Source organism: Mustelus asterias, chromosome 1, assembly GCF_964213995.1.
Source record: "Mustelus asterias chromosome 1, sMusAst1.hap1.1, whole genome shotgun sequence".
In the NCBI taxonomy this organism is placed as follows: Eukaryota; Metazoa; Chordata; class Chondrichthyes; order Carcharhiniformes; family Triakidae; genus Mustelus; species Mustelus asterias.
In genome coordinates, this window is record NC_135801.1 from 29376945 (window position 1) to 29396196 (window position 19252).

Below are 19252 nucleotides of genomic sequence, written 5' to 3' on the forward strand. Positions count from 1 at the left end.
AAGTTTATTACATCTACTCGTCCCCTTTATTGATCCTGCCCCATTACCACCTCAAAGAATTCTAATAAATTTTTATGTATTTGTTATTATGTATTTCTAAATGCTCTGCTATGACATTCTTTATAATGGACGCTAACATCTGGTAGAAGTTTGGAACTGTCTTTGCAAACAGCAATTGATGCTAGATCAATTGTTAGTTTTAAATCTGAGATTGATAGTTTTTTTGTTATCCACAGATGTTAAGGGAGGTGGAGCAATGACCCATATCCCAGCCTTTCATATGAAGCTAAGTCAAAGATCAGGCATGATTCGTTGATGTTCAAACAACTTTGTTTTTACAAAATGGAGTTCCAAAGAGGAATCATGTTGGACTCGAAACTTTAACTCTGTTTCTTTAGGCACAGATGCTGCCAGACCTGCTGTGTTTTTTCAGCATTTTCTGTTTTTATTTAAAAACAAACAATATTTGACCCCATTGTCTCCAATGTACGCAAATCGGAGGTTAAAGGGCAGATCTGAAGGAGGGATAAGGAGGACTGACTGATCAGAGCAGAGGTCAATCGGGGAGAGGGCAGTAATCATAATTAGCAAGAGCTTTCCCTACTCTTGTTTGACCTGATACTGTGAGATTTTGTGGAATCTGGAGTCATTGTTGAGAACACTCAAGGCTACTCCCTCCAGACTGAACACCACTGTGTTGCCATGATGGATGGGACAAGACACACAAAGGGATGATGAAGGAGCATCCAAAGATGTGTTGGTTAAGTGGATTAGCCATGGTAAATGCTATGCTATATGGAGATAGGGTTGTGGGGGGGGGAGGGGGTTGGACCCGGGTGGAGTGCTCTTTCAGAGAGTCAGTGCAGACTCAATGGGCCGAATGGCCTCTTTCTGCATTATATGGATTCTAGGATTCTATGAGGAGCCAGGGAAGTAAGCTGATAGCATGACTCAGTGAACATAATTATATCAAACTGTTGTTTAACGAGCCTGTGGGGTAACTCTTGCAATTTTGGCTCAAATCACTGATGTTAGTGAGCTGACCCTTATAGTGTTGCCTGAGCTGGAAGTACCTTTGTCATGCTTGCTGCCTCAGTCAAGATTGAGTGGCCAATTTTATTGTAGTCTTATTGTTTTCCTTTTTGGGGTTTTATACAACGAAATGATTTGCTAGCCTGATTCAGAGGGCAGCTAAGAATCAGCCACATTGCTGTGGTTCCGAAGTCAATCACATGTAGGCCAGACCAGGTAAGGGCAATAGATTTCCTTCCTTAAAGGACATTCGTGGACTGGATGGGCGATTCAATCGTTTCATGTTCTCGGTTAATTTAATTAACGGAACATCTCACATGTATAAGTAAATAAATGAACATGTATTAAGCAACTAGGTTTGTTAGAGCCCTGTATTGTTGGCTCAACTTTAATGTGATAATTCCAGTTTTAAGTTGCCATTAGAAAGTGTGCCCTGTTTGCAAAATGGGCATATCCATCTTGTGGCTAAGGAACGGCAAGTTGACATTGTGCGTGTATTTGCTGTCTGGGTGTAACAGTTGTACCATGCACTTTGGCCATCATAAAAAGTAGTTAATCCGTTGTAAAGCACTTTGGGACACCCTGAGGCTGCACAAGGCCCCATATAAATGTGTGTCTTCCTTCATTTATTTACATTGTACTAGAAAATATCAGGTGACCTGACCTTGGCAGTGTTTCTAAACCTAACAAACATCTACTTTATCTGTGCATCGATCATCTGATATTCACCCTCTCCGCCACCTCCTCCCATAGAGTTGGCAGTGCTTTCTGTTGTGACCTTTCACATCCAGGAACCTGATCAACAAACTGAATATCTTACTGGACAGAGCCTCCACTCGCCTGCAGGAGACACATTGGAGGCTGATAAATTCCAGACAAATTCAGCTACAGGAACACAAGGAGGAGGAGAAATTATGGAGGTACAAAGACAGTGCTGCCACGGCGCACAACCACACAATGGCCATGCAAGCCTTGTCCTGTCTTAAGTAACGTTTATTTATTAGTGTCACAAGTAGGCTTACATTAACACTGCAATGAATTTGCTGTGAAGATCCCTTAGTCGCCACACTCCGACACCTGTTCGGGTACACTGAGGGAGAATTTAGCATGGCCAATCCACCTAATCAGCACGTGGACTGTGGGAGGAAACTGGAGCACCCAGCGGAAACCCACGCAGACCTGGGGAGAATGTGCCGACTCCACACACAGTGACCCAAGCCGGGAATCGAACCCAGATCCCTGGCGCTGTGCAGCAGCAGTGATAACCACTGTGCCACCGTGCATGTGTAGTTGTACAAGAAAATCTAAAGGGACCACACATTGAAAAACTGGAGCCAGGCACAACAACTATGTTTTACAGGGAACATTGGGAGCAGAGAATTAATTTCAGAATATTATAGATGAATTGTTCTTATAATCTGGTGAGAAGTGTTCAATGCAGAAACCCTCTCCTCATGAGAAATACTATTGTGACTCATTTTTTCATGGAAAAACCTCGCACTGTGAATCATACGAACATACAAATTAGGAGCAGGCCATTCAGCCCATTGAGCCTGCTCCACCATTCAGTAAGATCATGGCTGATCTTATTGAACTCCATATCCCCGCCTATGCCTGGTAACATTTCACTCACCCCTTGCTCATCAAGAAACTATCTATCTCTGCCTTAAAAATATTCAAAGACTCCGCCTCACTGCCTTTTGAAGTGGCTACATTCCATCAAATGATGGAATCACTCAACACTTCCAAAAGCCTCCCTTTCTCAGAAAAGAAAATTTATTGGGTACAAACTAAAGCAGGATGCTAGCAAATTTGTTAGAATAATATTGGTACAACATTACACAATAGGTTCAGTCATCACTATGTGCTACCTACCTTCCTGAACCCTTGCCAGATCATGCCTACCCATTGGAATCTCATGGGAGTGAAAGGGCCAGTTGCAGTTATCATTTTCATTATTGACAGCAGGGGAAATTTATCCTGCTGAAGCCAGATATTTCAGGTATTGGAAGGGGCAGCAATACAAGAATTTCCTGGCCCTTTTGGTGTCAGCTGGGATGGTCAGAATATCATGACCGAAGCCCCATGATATGTAGAAACCAGACCCTCTGAAGGGTAGCCAGTGTGACGGAAGGATGTTTATGCTCAAACAAGGTGGGAATCCTGTTAAACAGGAAATTAACTTCAATCTTGGCAGGGTTTTCCAATTTTTTTGATTTGATTTATTATTGTTACATGTATTGGGATACAGTGAAAAGTATTGTTTCTTGCGCACTGTTCAGCCAAAGCACACTGTTCATAGAGAAGGAAAGGAGAGAGTGCAGAATGTAGTGTTACAGTCATAGCTCGGGTGGAGAGAAAGATCAACTTAATACGAGGTACCTCCATTCAAAAGTCTGATGGCAGCAGGGAAGAAGATGTTCTTGAAACAGTTGGTACATGTCCTCAGACTTTTGTATCTTTTTTCTGACGGAAGAAGGTGGAAGAGAGTATGTCTGGGGTGCGTGAGGTCCTTAATTATGCTTTTCGGAGGCAGTGGAAAGTGTAGACAGAGTCAATGGATGGGAGGCTGGTTTGCGTGATGGGCTTCATTCACAACCCTTTGTAGTTTCTTGCAGTCTTGGGCAGAGCAGGAGCCATACCGAGCTGTGATACAACCAGAAAGAATGGTTTCTATGGTGCATCTGTAGAAGTTGGTGAGAGTCGTAGTGGACATGCCAAATTTTCTTAGTCTTCTGAAAAAGTTTTCAAAGAATGCATGGAAATTACAAGGCTTCAGGGCCACTCCAGGGATAAGGAGGTGGCAAGTTGGCAGGCGGGAGGTGAATGCTACTTCTAAATGGCAGCCATTGTGAAACCTAACCTTTGAATGAAGAGTGGGACAGCGTAGGCATTGGCAGCCTCCATCAAGAGCAGGGAAAATGTTGCCAAACTTTTGGGGGCATACCATCAGAGAAGCCAACTAGGAGCTGACACTCTTGGGGAGGGTGGGAGATAAATGGAGACTAAATACATTTACCTGCCTTGGGCATCATTCACTCAAGTTTCAGCACCACTAATGTGGGAGGAGCATCTGAGAAGGAGAGTGGGAGCTACAGCCAAAGACAGTGGTCCAGCAACAACCCAAAGGAGTGCTAGCACTGGGTAGGGTGGTGTGGGAGAAGGATAAAGAGTCGTATACAACTAGCTTCCTTTGCTGCAGAAGAGGTTATCTTTTAGAGAGGGTCTACAGTCCTTGGCTCGGCTACCTTCAAATGTCAGAGCTGCAGTGTCACTGAAGACTGCTCCTCTTCAGGCAGGCTGCCATGGCGCTGGGTGCCATGATGAAGATCAGACTGAGCCCTGTGGGCAGCGCTAGCCACCCAATATCAGCAGCACTCAAGGTCACAGTGGTGCTGCATTTCAATTCCTCAGGATCATTCCAGGGACCCACCGGAGATATGTGTGGGATCTCTCAGTCCGAGGCTCATCGCTGTATCAAGGTGGCCCCTAATTCCAACTTCAAGAGGGCTAGGACAACTGGCTTGTGATCAGTGTAGGTGGTTCCTGATGGTTCCTGGTGGACCCCACCCCAGTTTTTGGCTCTGCCTGTTCTAGTCTTTGCTCTGTGTAATAGAGAAGATTAATTAGAGGGTAATGGGCATTCCATCACATCCTTCAGTCTTCTACTATGGAGCTCCATGTGAGCAGAGGTGGACATTTGGGCATCATACCTCATGTTTGCCAGAGACTTTCTTATGGCCATCTATTAGACCACTCACTTTTTTGTGTTTTCACTCCTGTCTCGTGATCTTCGATGGAATACACACCCACCCATACCCCCTCCCCTTTGCTGGTTTCAGGTTCCAGAACCTCCCCTGAGAGAGTCAGGATTACAAGGTAAATTACATTACTGCTGTGCTAGGCACTTTCTTTGACATTGCACACAGATATCTTCTGCAAGCACATAGAAGTCCATTGCTGGTGGCCTGCCAAAGACAAGTACATTGCCTCTGCTGGTGGCAGTCTGACTGACCATGACGGTGCCATGGGATTGCCATGTGGCCACTCAGATGCATCAATGTAAGAACCACCATTGATACTCCATGGCCATTCATTATGAGGCTTCCATCCCAGTGCAGTATTAGTGACCTCAGGCCAGAGAGTGCAAGTGGCTCTTCACAAAATCTCACACGCTTAAACACACTCCATGTGCAGGTTGTTCAGTAAATCAAACCAACCAATGTATCAGACAGCCAAGTCCAATGGCTATTGGGAAGTGGTGACTGGGCAGGTAGAGGATGATACTGGCAGTCTTCAGTCATGAACCTACATACAGGCCACCTCAGGGTGACACGGTACTTTGAATAAGTCTTGCTAGAAACTAATACGCAACATTCTTCAGCACCAATGCACCAACAATGACACACACACACAAAATCAAAGAAACATGATCTCCACAGGATCAGAGAAGTACCGCACCAGGACAAACTCTACCGTCTTGGTGATTTCAATGTTGGTACAGACCATACATTTGTGTTGGTACAGACTATACATGCAGTGGAGTACTGGGACACCATGGCATTGGTAGAGTGAACTACAGTGGCCAGCTTCTTCTCTCTAAGTGCAGCAGTTTGAATATTGCTGTCCACAAACTCAATCTTCCAACTAGCAATAAACTGAAAACAACATGGGGGGCGCTGAGATCTAAACATTGGCATCTGCAGGACCACATTATTGTACAATGCAGAGATCACAAGGGTATGCACTCTATTCACTGTCTCGGAGGTGCAGAATGCTGGTCAGTGTATCAACATGTCAAGAGCATCATAACCTTTCGGCATTGGACGGGGGGAACAATCCAAGAATTTTCTGGCCCTTTGGGGCCAGCTGGGGTGGTCAGAATATCATGACCAAAGCCCCATGACACAAAGTCAAACCACAAAGGGAGTTTCATGTAACTACCTTAAAAGACTTGGCCAAGAGACAGGAGCTGGAACAAAAATTAGTCACAGATCTTACTGGTATTGTGGAAGATAACAGACATTGAAGATTGTTGGAAGCAGTTAAGGGATATCTGAGGTCCTTGGATTTGTGAAATGGAAGCACCAAGATTGGTTCAACAAGAATAACCAAGATACAGCCATGCTACTAGATGATGTGCACAATGCTCACAGATCCTACATATAACCATCAAGCAAAACACATGCTGCAGGCCAAACTGAGATATAGAACTAATGATGGAAGAACAAGGCTGTGCAGCCTCAGGAAACTACTGTGTGAAGGTTCTCCATGTAAATCTCTGACCTGTCTCTGTTCTCAGATCCAATGGTTTGTCACCATCCTCTTAGAGGACACCAATCAGCTCCTAATGAACAATTGTGAGATTCTCCCTCATTGGCCAGAACATTTGAACAAACCTTGAGCCAAGAATCTACATTGTGCAACAACACTGTTGCATCATTTCCACAGCACTGTTTTCTGGATGAGGCCCTCAAGCAACCTCAAGTTGAACTCACCACAGTTCATAAAGCAACTGTCTGTGGATAAGTCTCCGATAGCCAATGGCATTCCACATGAAGTATTCACATACAAAGGAAGTCACATGGTTAGGAAACTCACTAGCCTCTTCTACATAATCTGGAACCAGTGCATCATGCCCCAAGATTACAAGGATACTCCCTTGTAAGTCATGATACAATGGAAAGGAAGCACGTCCATCTGTGAGAATCATCATGGTATTTCACTTTTCTCCATGTCCAGAAAAATTCTTCTGACAGTTATTCTCAACAGGATTGTCACTCATCTAACAGACTCGGTGCATCCATGGGGGCAGCATGGCGGCACAGTGGTTAGCACTGCTGCCTCACAATGCCAGGGACCCCAGTTTGATTCCCGGCTTGGGTCACTGTCTGTCTACACATTCTCCCCGTGTCTGCGTGGGTTTCCTCCGGCTGCTCCGGTTTCCTCCCACAGTCCGAAAGACGTGCTGGTTAGGTGCATTGGCCATGCTAAATTCTCCCTCAGTGTACCCGAATAGATGCCGGAGTGTGGCGACTAGAGGATTTTCACAGTTTTTGCAGTGTTAAGGTAAGCCTGCTTGTGACACTAATATATAAACAAGTAATCAGTGTGGCTTTTGTGCTGGACAAGGGACTGTCAACATGATTTTGTGGCACGTCAAATTCAAAGGAATATCTCATGAACAAAATGAAGATCTCTGCATAGCAATCATTAACCTGACCAAGGCCTTAAACACAGTGAATCATGAAGGCCCCTGGAAGATGCTGTACAAATGTGGCTGTTCTGAAAAAAAATAATCAGGGTCATCTGCTCATTACATGGCAGTAGCATAGTGATTATGTCACTGGACCAGCAGATATCACAGCAGATACTTGAGTTTTAAACATCTGGAATTAAAAGTCGCGTGCCCTTTAGAGAAGGAAATTTGCAATCCTTACCAGTGGTCCCAGACCTTTCTACATCCATCCTGTCACAACCCCTCAGTATCTTGTATAGAATCATAGAATCCTACAGTGCAGAAGGAGGTCATTCGGCCCTTCGAGTCTGCACCAACCACAATCTCACCCAGGCCCTACCCCCATAACCCCATGCATTTACCCCAGCTAGTCCCCCTGACACTAAGGGGCAATTTAGCATGGCCAATCTACCTAACCCGCACTCCACACAGACAGTAACCCAAGCCGGGAATTGAACCCAGGTCCCAGGCGCTGTGAGGCAGCAATGCTAACCACTATGCCACCGTGCCGTGATTGTATGTTTCAATCAAGTCACCTTTTATTTTTCTACTCCAGCGGATACAAGCCTAGCCTCACAAGACAATTTTTCCATTCCAGGTATTGGTCTCGTAAACCTTCTCTGAACTACTTCTAATGCATTTACATTCTTCTGTAAATAAGATGACCAGTACTGTACACAGTACTCCAAATGTGGTTTCATTAGTGCCCTGAACAACTGAAGCATAAGCTCTCTACTTTTGTCTTCTCCATCTGCAACATCAAATTCCAGGACAAAATCCCTGGCACAAATTTCTTATAAGGTGCCGCATACCTTGTGTTAAGAAATGTTCAGCTTTGCTGGGTTGGCCATGTAGGCTGAACAGAGGACTCCTGCTTACCGAAGATGGTATTCTGCCTACAGCTGAGCACAGCAACCCGTAGCAGAGGACGTTCCAACTTCAATACAAAGACATTCTGAAAGTCAATCTCAGAACTTGTAAACTGAATCCTGTATTAGGGGAAAAAAACAACCCTGAACAGATCAAACATAGAAATTTCTGTCATCAAGCATCTCAAAGTTTGAGGAGAAGAGTCAGGTCTTTAGAGGAAGAGCGAGCATGCTGCGAAGATGTTTCTTCACCCACTTCTCCAACAATGACTTTGTATGTAATGATTGCAATCAGGCCTGAAAATCAAGACTTGGCTTAAGATCACACATTGACACCACACCAACCTAGTTGATGAACAACTGATCTCCTTGCTGAACATTCATCTGTCACAGTGATGAGAGAATCAAAAAAATCATGTTAGATGTAACTGGTGATAATATTGGTTTTGTTGTAATGTGACCATTGGAAAGAAGCTGTAAGGGTCAGCTGACCCAGTAAACCATGTAACCAATGACAGCATGACGTGATGATCAACTGATTCAGTATAAATAAGAACCTGTTGGGAGTTGTTAAATTGCTTAGGGTGAGGGCCTCAGGGTGAGGCCTCAAGTTTGGAGTAATGAAGTTTCTTTACTAAACCTTTTCTTTGATTTATAAGTTGGAGTAAGTTTTGTTATATTTTTATTGTTGACACTGGAAGAGTCCCTGTTGGATCAACACACGTGACTGATTGTGACTCAAAATCATGGGAACCAAAGGCTTAACTCTTCTTAACTATATCAGTCCTCAATATTAATGAACCCTGCATTTCTCACAGTGTCTCATTAACTCCATTTCTTCAATACTTTTCCATTTCTCTTAAACTTCAGTTACGCTAGTTTGTTGTAACAGTTAGGTTAATTAGGTTTATTTTATTTGTTATCCTAAATTCAGTTTATGAGGTGAGCTATCATGAAATGATGCATCTGTTTTTGCTCCTGCTATCTGCCTTCAGACACTAACAGGTATGACATGCTGTGCCAGACATTAATCTTCCTGGTGCCTTTATGTTTTGACTTGGGTGAGGAATCTCTCCGAATTGATTTCCTTTTCACATAATTGCAGGAAGGCCACTGTGCTTTAACTCTTTTGTTAATGTTCACAGTCAAACATTAACATTGCTACACTTTGCAGTTATTTTCTCCTGAACTTTCACAGACTTGCTAAATCATTGCTGCAGCTGTTGTCGGGCATGGTGAATCTTCATCTGATTTTATTTTTCCCAACGTTACCCTCTTCAGTGCTTTTCCTCCATTTCTCGAAGGAGCAGCTTCACAACTATGTCAGTGAATGGAGTCAACTGTGTGGATGCCGCACCATTCTTCAACACTGCAGTTCTTGCTTCCCAGTTTCTTTCGGCAGAAAGTGATCAGTTCCGCTCAATTCACAGTTTTATTCACATGAAAGCAGCAGCCCATCCGCGTGGGTTTCCTCCAGGTGCTCCGGTTTCCTCCCAGAGTCCAAAGTTGTGTGGATTAGGTGGATTGGCCATGCTAAATTGCCCCTTAGTGTCAGGGAGGCTAGCTAGGGTAAATGCGTGGAGTTATGGGAATAGGACCTGGGTGGGATTGTGGTCGGTGCAGATTTGATGGGCTGAATGGCCTCTTTCTGCACTGTAGGATTCTGTGTCAGATTTCCCTCCCCTTGAGCGAGAGTCTAGCAGGAACCCAGGGAAAATCACATTGCACAAGTAGGAAACAAAGTTGGATCTCACTGAGACCACTTTCTAGAACAACTGGCACAGACGCTCATTTTATAGGGAGATGATACTCCAGGTCCAGACAACATTAGAAATATACTGGCACATGCTTGGAATTGCTAGCAGCATCATTAGCTTAAAGGAGGCATTAGGCCTCTTGAGTATACTAATAAGTGGCCTAACATCTGTTTTAACACCCTTTTCTGAAATTGATTGTAAACTAGGCAGAGCTTAATATGTACAAATTAGTTGCTTTTCGCATTGCAGCAAGCAAGTCACTGGATCAATTGCTGGAGGCCATCAAAGATGAGATGTGTTTTTGTTTTGTAAGTAGCCCTCGTGCCTTCAAAGCAATGTAGTATCACCACTGACAGCCCAGTCCCCACCACACCCCCCCGCCCCTCCAGCAAACTGTAGCTCACCACTAACAGTCAAACAACAGCGTAAGCAGTCCTATATACACATGCACACAAAGTTCCAAAACACACAATCATAGAATCATAGAATCTACAATGCAGATGGAGGCCATTCGAGCCCTGAACATTTACCATTTTCTTTTGATCTCCCTGTCCATTATTGAATGTCAAAAATTCCTTCCTATTTGTAAATCATTCACTATGACACTTTCCTCAAGATAGTTCCAGAAGATTGGCACGAGAGTGGTTGGAAATGAACTTGGGATTGCAGCCCAGTAGAGTCCATGCACAACTCAATGATTTTTTGGCACCCAGTGCCAATAGGAATGCAACATCAGTTATACCAAACCAAGAGCAGAGTGGTGGGATAATGGTATCTGTCACGTTTCCTGCCATCATACATTTTATTACTTAGGAATGGATAAAGGTCCGACTGAATCACCTCAGGTGTGCCCATGAGTCTATGAATAAGTCCATTGGATGTACAATTATGGTTCCAAATTTTAAGTTGAGTGCATTGAATTTTAATGCAATTGGAAATCGAGAAACGTTATCAATTATTGCCTGGTTCTCTCTTTTCTAATGATTGTGTTTTAGCCTAATGATTTCCTGAGGGCTAAAGCTGCCAATTCTGATTGAAAGCTATTTAAAAGAATCGAACTTGCCTCTTAAAGGAGAAACCGCCATCTCCCAGAAAGGTGGTAACACAGCATTAGTATTAAGCATATTGCTAAATTTGACATTTCTCTATGGAGACAGAGGAGAACCTTGAACAGAGAAGGGAGCAATTCATCATAGCGGATTGATTAGCGTGTCATTCCCTGCACAAAGGCTTTGAAACACCGATGTTATTTTAATTTTTGATCCATGTAACAACCGAGAAACAAAAAAATTGGTGCTTTAATTGCAATGAGATCTTGTATAATGTCTGAGTCCTCAAGGTGTACTTAATTTGTAAGAAATGAATTTTATCTTCTCTCTCACCTTAGCTGTGACTGCATGAGGGTGAATGGGTTGGTGAGCAGATTAGAGCTGTGTACATCGATGTGGGTCCCCCTGGATTAGCTCTCACAGCTCTCATTCTCCCACACTCATAGATAGGCTGGAAAATTGGACGGAGAAATGGCAGATGGAATTTAATCCAGATAAATGCGAAGTGATGCATTTTGGAAGAACTAATGTAGGGGGGAGTTATACAATAAATGGCAGAGCCATCAAGAGTCTAGAAACACAGAGGGACCTAGGTGTGCAAGTCCACAAATCCTTGAAGGTGGCAGCACAGGTGGAGAAGGTGGTGAAGAAGGCATATGGTATGCTTGCCTTTATAGGACGGTGTATAGAGTATAAAAGCTGGAGTCTGATGATACAGCTGTATAGAATGCTGGTTAGGCCACATTTGGAATACTGCGTCCAGTTCTGGTCGCCGCACTACCAGAAGGACGTGGAGGCTTTAGAGAGAGTGCAGAGAAGGTTTACCAGGATGTTGCCTGGTATGGGGGGTCTTAGCTATGAGGAGAGATTGGGTAAACTGGGCTTGTTCTCCCTGGAAAGACGGAGAATAAGGGGAGACCTAATAGAGGTGCACAAAATTATGAAGGGTATAGATAGGGTGAACAGAGGGAAGTTTTTTCCCAGGTCAGAGGTGACGATCACGAGGGGTCACGGGCTCAAGGTGAGAGGGGCGAGGTATAACTCAGATATCAGAGGGACGTTTTTTACACAGAGAGTGGTGGGGGCCTGGAATGCACTGCCAAGTAGGGTGGTGGAGGCAGACACGCTGGCATCGTTTAAGACTTAACTGGATAGTCACATGAGCAGCCTGGGAATAGAGGGATACAAATGAATGGTCTAGTTGGACTAATGAGTGGCACAGGCTTGGAGGGCCGAAGGGTCTGTTTCCTGTGCTGTACTGTTCTTTGTTCTTTATTCACTGACACACATTCTTGTGTTTACTCACAATCATTGATGCGCACTTACCCTCCCTCTCACTGATTCAGATTCACTCTCACTATCATTCATTTTTATTCACTCATTCACTCAAACTCCCCCAGTCACTTAATCAGTCTCACATTCACTTACCCATTCAATAAGTGACTATCTTGCACTCACCCTTTTACTCTGATATGTACTTTCTCACTCAGTCTCATTCTCTCAATCTATTGGCAAGATTGCCAAATGTGCAGGTGATACAAAGATATGTAGAGGGACAGGTAATGTTGAACATAGAACATAGAACATTACAGCGCAGAACAGGCCCTTCGGCCCACGATGTTGCACCGACCAGTTAAAAAAAAAAACTGTGACCCTCCAACCTAAACCAATTTCTTTTCGTCCATGAACCTATCTACGGATCTCTTAAACGCCCCCAAACTAGGCGCATTTACTACTGATGCTGGCAGGGCATTCCAATCCCTCACCACCCTCTGGGTAAAGAACCTACCCCTGACATCGGTTCTATAACTACCCCCCCTCAATTTAAAGCCATGCCCCCTCGTGCTGGATTTCTCCATCAGAGGAAAAAGGCTATCACTATCCACCCTATCTAAACCTCTAATCATCTTATATGTTTCAATAAGATCCCCTCTTAGCCGCCGCCTTTCCAGCGAAAACAATCCCAAATCCCTCAGCCTCTCCTCATAGGATCTCCCCTCCATACCAGGCAACATCCTGGTAAACCTCCTCTGCACCCTCTCCAAAGCCTCCACATCCTTCCTGTAATGTGGGGACCAGAACTGCACACAGTACTCCAAGTGCGGCCGCACCAGAGTTGTGTACAGTTGCAACATAACGCTACGACTCCTAAATTCAATCCCCCTACCAATAAACGCCAAGACACCATATGCCTTCTTAACAACCTTATCTACTTGATTCCCAACTTTCAGGGATCTATGCACACATACACCTAGATCCCTCTGCTCCTCCACACTATTCAAAGTCCTCCCGTTAGCCCTATACTCAACACATCTGTTATTCCTACCAAAGTGAATTACCTCACACTTCTCCGCATTAAACTCCATCCGCCACCTCTCGGCCCAACTTTGCAACCTGTCTAAGTCTTCCTGCAAACTACGACACCCTTCCTCACTGTCTACCACACCACCGACTTTGGTGTCATCAGCAAATTTGCTAATCCACCCAACTATACCCTCATCCAGATCATTAATAAATATTACAAACAGCAGTGGCCCCAAAACAGATTGAGGAAATGGGGAGGCTGCAGAATGACTTGGACAGGCTAGGAGAGTGGGCAAAGAAGTGGCAGATGGAATACAATGTGGGAAAGTGTGAGGTTAGGCACTTTGTGGGAAGAATAGAGGCGTGGACTATTTTCTAATGGGGAAAGGCTTCGGAAATCTTGGGAGTCCTGGTTCAGGACTCTCGTAAGGTTAACATGCAGGTTCAATTGGCAGTTAGGAAGGCAAATTCAATGTTAGCATTCATTTCTAGAGAGCTAGAATACAAAAGCAGGGATGTACTACTGAGGCTGTATAAGGTTCTGGTCAGCCCCCATTTGGAATATTGTGAGCAGTTTTCAACCCCATACCTGAGGAAGGATGTGCTGGCTTTAGAGGGGGCCCAAAGGAGGTTCACAAGAATGATCCCAGAAATGAAGGGTTTGTCATATAAGGAGCGTTGAGAAGTCTGGGTCTATACTCGATGGAGTTTAGAAGGATGAGGGGGGATCTAATTGAAACTTACAGACTACTGAAAGGCCTAGATAGAGTGGACGTGGAGAGGGTGTTTCCACTATCAGGAGAGACTAGAACTCGGGCACAACTCCAGAGTGAAGGGACGCTCCTTTAAAACTGAGATGAGGAGGAATATCTTCAGCCAGAGGGTGGTAAATCTGTGGAACTCATTTCCACAGAGGACTGTGGAGCCCAGGTCATTGAATGTCTTTAAGACAGAGATAGATAGGTTCTTGATCAATAAGGGAATCAAGGATTATGGGGAGAAGGCAGGAGAATGGGGATGAGAATCATATCAGGCATGATTGAATGGCAGAAGAGACTTGATGGTCTTATGGTTTTATAATCTCTCCCTCACTTGACCGCACCTTCTTGCTCACTTGCTTATTTGCAGTCTCACTGCTGTCATGCAGTTATTTTTTAGTATAAAGATAGGCTGGCTGCTTAATAAATTATGACAACGTAGATGCTTCCCTAAGTCTAGAGACACATGAGGCAGACAAAGCAGCTGTTTATGTTTGTTTCCATGGCTAGTTTTTCCTGGAACAGGTATACCAGCCTGTCACCAGAGGCTATATGTAACTTGAGAGGTGCCATTTTGCATCAAACATGACTGACCAGGTGACCTTCCCATTTTTACCACCTGTCATAGGTGAATTAGAAAGATTTACAGGTTGATTATTGGGCAGCACGGTGGCACAGTGGTTTGCGTTGCTGCCTCATAGTGGCAGGTACCCTGGTTCAATTCCAGCCTCAGGTGACTGTGTGGAGTTTGTGCATTCTCCCCATATCTGAGTGGGTTTCTTCCCGGTGCTCTGATTTCCTCCCGCAGTCCAAGGATGTGCAGGTTAGGTTGATTGGCCATGCTAAATTGCCTCTTATTGTCAGGAGGATTAGCAAGGTAAATACGTGAGGTTACGGGGATAGGGTCTGGGTGGGATTGTAGTCAGTGCAGGATTGATGGGCCGACTGGTCTCCTTCTGCACTGTTGGGATTCTATGATTCCATAAAATGACAAAAAATGAACAGAAAAAATAAAATGACCCTCTGGACCTTTCTCATTGCTGCATTGTAAATCATGGTCTGTACCATGGGGCACAGGGTGTCAACTCATTGGATCCACTCAGGGTCCCTAAACGGCTCAGGCCCGATGGAATTGTTTGGATCACATGACCCTAACTCTACACTTGGAAATTGGGGCAACTGTGGAATTATCCAGGAAGGGGACGGTACAGACGGAGCCTCTGCCATGTGTCTATCCGAGGACCAACAAACAAGTTTCGCAAACCGTGTGCCCTGTGAAGTCTGAAGAATTTGAAACCTGACTTGAGGCTACCCTCTTTAAATGTCACTCTACTGTCTGTGGTGGAGAATCTCTCAACAACACTCACTTTTAATGTGCCTGATCTTGTCAGGGAATCCCTGTCACTCAACGCTTTTAAAAATTTCCCTTTCTTACAAGACATATTATTACATATGAACTGAAGCAGAATGAGTACCTGATTAATTTGTGACAATAACATGTGTACAATAATACACACTAATCTCACTCATACCTCCTGTGCCACCCTGTTGTTATTTAGACTGCCTTAAGATCTTTACCGCGAGTGGGATGCTTAGCCTTGTGAAGGTTCTGTGGAGGGCGGGAAAGGCTGGTGTATTCTATTACATTGACCTCACCTTTTAGTGATGCAATTTCCACTCCAGTCTACTATCCAAACGATTCGCTTCCTTCGATTGTTCCTTATCTGCGGCTGGAAAGTGATTTATTTTCCATCTGTATACCACACTCAACTCTAAAAAGTTAAAATTTAAAGTTTATTTTATTAGTCACGAGTAGGCTCACATTCACACTGAGATGAAGTTACTGTGAAAATCCCCCAGTCGCCACACTCCAGTGCCTGTTCGGATACACTGAGGGAGAATTTAGCATGGCAATTCATCTAACCTGCACATCTTTGGATTGTGGAGGAAACCAGAGCACCGGGAGAAACCCACGCAGACACGGGGAGAACGTGCAAACTCCACACACAGACAGCGACCCAAGCCGGGAATCAAACCCAAGGTCCCTGGCGCTGTGAGGCAGCAGTGCTAACCACTGTGCCATCTTGTAGACCTGTGAAAACAGCAATGCTTGAGCTCATGAAATCAATGAGTTTCAAAATTGTTTGCACTTATGTTTTCTCTTCACAAGTTAGGAGATTTAAAGTTGATTAAAGACAACCACTGACCTTCAGATATTCAGGGACCTTCTGTAAAGCGAAGGACTCGCACAAGCAATTATGAATTATTAACGGCAAAAGATTAATGAGGGAGAGATTAAGGCCCATTAAAGATCAGCGAGATTATCTATGTGCAGAGCCACAGGAGATGGGTGAGATCCTACGTGAATATTTCTCGTCAGTATTTATCGTGGAGAAAGACATGGAAGCTAGGGAACTCGGGGAAGTAAAGAGTGATGTCTTGAAAAGCATCCACATTATAGTAGAGGAGGTGTTGGAGGTTCTAAAACGCATTAAGGTAGATAAATCCCCGAGACCTGATCAAGTGCATCCCAGGACATCATGAGAAGCTAAGGAAGAAATTGCGGGGCCCCGAGCGTAGATACTTGTATCATCGACAGCCATGGGTGAAGTGCCAGAAGACTGGAGGGAGGCAAGTGTTGTGCCGTTATTTAAGAAAGGTGGCAGGGAAAAGCCAAGGAACTATAGACCGGTGAGCCTAACGTCAGTGGTGGGTAAGGTGTTGGAGGGGATTCTGAGAGACAGGATCTACATGCAGTTGGAAAGGCAAGGACTATTTAGGGATAATGTGGAGATGCCTGCGTTGGACTGGGGTGGACACAGCAAGAAGCCTCACAACACCAGGTTAAAATCCAACAGGTTTATTTGATACCACGAGCTTTCAGAGCACTGCTCGTGATACCAACTAAACATGTTGGACTTTAACCTGATTAGGGATAGTCAGCATGGCTCTGTGTGTGGGAAATCGTGTCTTACAAATTGGTGGAGTTTTTTGAAGGGGTGACCACGAAAATAGATGAGGGCAGTGCGGTAGACGTTGTCTACATTGACTTTAGCAAGGCCTTCGACAAGATACCACATGGTAGACTGGTCAGTAAAGTTACATCACATAGGACCCAGGGAGAACCAGCCAATTGGATACAAAATTGGCTTGCTGGTAGGAATGATGTGGAGATGCCGGCATTGGACTGGGGTGAACACAGTAAGAAGTTTAACAACACAAGGTTAAAGTCCAACAGGTTTATTTGGTAGCAAAAGCCACACAAGCTTTCGGACCTTCAGCTCCTTCTTTAGGTGAGTGGGAATTCTGTTCACAAACAGGGCATATAAAGACACAAACTCAATTTACAGAATAATGGTTGGAATGCGAATACTTACAGTTAATCAAGTCTCAAAGGTACAAACAATGTGAGTGGAGAGAGCATTAAGACAGGTTAAAGAGATGTGTATTGTCTCCAGACAGGACAGCCAGTGAAACTCTGCAAGTCCAGGCAAGCTGTGGGGATTACAGATAGTGTGACATGAACCCAATATCCTGGTTGAGGCCGTCCTCATGTGTGCGAAAGTTGGCTATCAGTTTCTGCTCAGTGACTCTGGGCTGTCGTGTGTCGTGAAGGCCGCCTTGGAGAACGCTTACCCGAATATCAGAGGCCGAATGCCCGTGACCACTGAAGTGCTCCCCAACAGGAAGAGAACAGTCTTGCCTGGTGATTGTCGAGCGGTGTTCATTCATCCGTTGTCGCAGCATCTGCATGGTTTCCCCAATGTACCATGCCTCAGGACATCCTTTCCTGCAGCGTATCAGGTAGACAACGTTGGCCGAGTTGCAAGAGTATGTACCGTGTACCTGGTGGATGGTGTTCTCACGTGAGATGATGGCATCTGTGTCGATGATCCGGCACATCTTGCAGAGGTTGCTGTGGCAGGGTTGTGTGGTGTCGTGGTCACTGTTCTCCTGAAGGCTGGGTAGTTTGCTGCGGACAATGGTCTGTTTGAGGTTGTGCGGTTGTTTGAAGGCAAGAAGTGGGGGTGTGGGGATGGCCTTGGCGAGATGTTTGTCTTCATCAATGACATGTTGAAGGCTCCGGAGGAGATGCCGTAGCTTCTCCGCTCCGGGGAAGTACTGGACGACGAAGGGTACTCTGTCCACCGTGTCCCATGTTTGTTTTCTGAGGAGGTCGGTGCGGTTTTTCGCTGTGGCGCGTCGGAACTGTTGATCGATGAGTCGAGCGCCATATCCTGTTCTTATGAGGGCATCTTTCAGTGTCTGGTGGTGTCTGTTGCGATCCTCCTCATCCGAGCAGATCCTGTGTATACGGAGGGCTTGTCCCATCAGCCGCACTCACAAGACAGCCCCGAACATCACCCAAGCACAACGCAACGCCATTCACGCTCTCAAGACCAACCGCAACATTGTCATCAAACCAGCAGACAAAGAAAGGGCCATCGTCATACTGAACAGAACGGATTACTGCAAAGAAGTGTACCGACAACTGAACAACGAGGAACACTACAGACAGTTACCTGCAAATCCGACCAAAGAACACACCCGTCAACTCAACACTCTGATCAAGACCTTTGATCCGGACTGAAGGAGGAAAAATATACAGATGGATACACATAAGATGGTGGTCTGGCACACAAACAGTCACCTGGGAAAGAGACATTAAACGGACACTGACTCTTAGCCCAGACAATTACTTAGGATTAAAGACACTCAGACAACTACTTGTAAATTAAAATATGCAGGAATTAGATACTGCAGGAAGCCAGTGGAAATAGGGACAAAAGGGTCTGGTAAAGAGATTAGCTCCAGGTGGGATCGGGAATATAAAATGCAAGAAAACCAATTACTGTAAACTACTGTATGAATAGACCAAAACTAAAGTCATTGATAGTCACTGACGTAGGAAATGTATCCATTCATAGAACAATGCGATGTTAACATGCTTATGTCTGTATCTGTCTGTATCTGTCTATAATGATGTGTTTAACGATCGATCACCTACTTGATCACAACGATGTGATAATGGCTAGATGTCCGGTCCACCTATTGTGTAAAGGGTATAAAGATGGACCGCTCCTATTGTCTCGAGAGGGTTTTGCTGCTTGTTAGTGCCTTTTCTCCACAAAGCTTCGTTTAATAAAACTGTATTGTTGAAACCTTCAAGTCTGACTCACAAGTGGCATTTTTCCCACAACAAATTGGCGTAGTCGGCTCAGATCCTATTACTGGTGAGATCGAT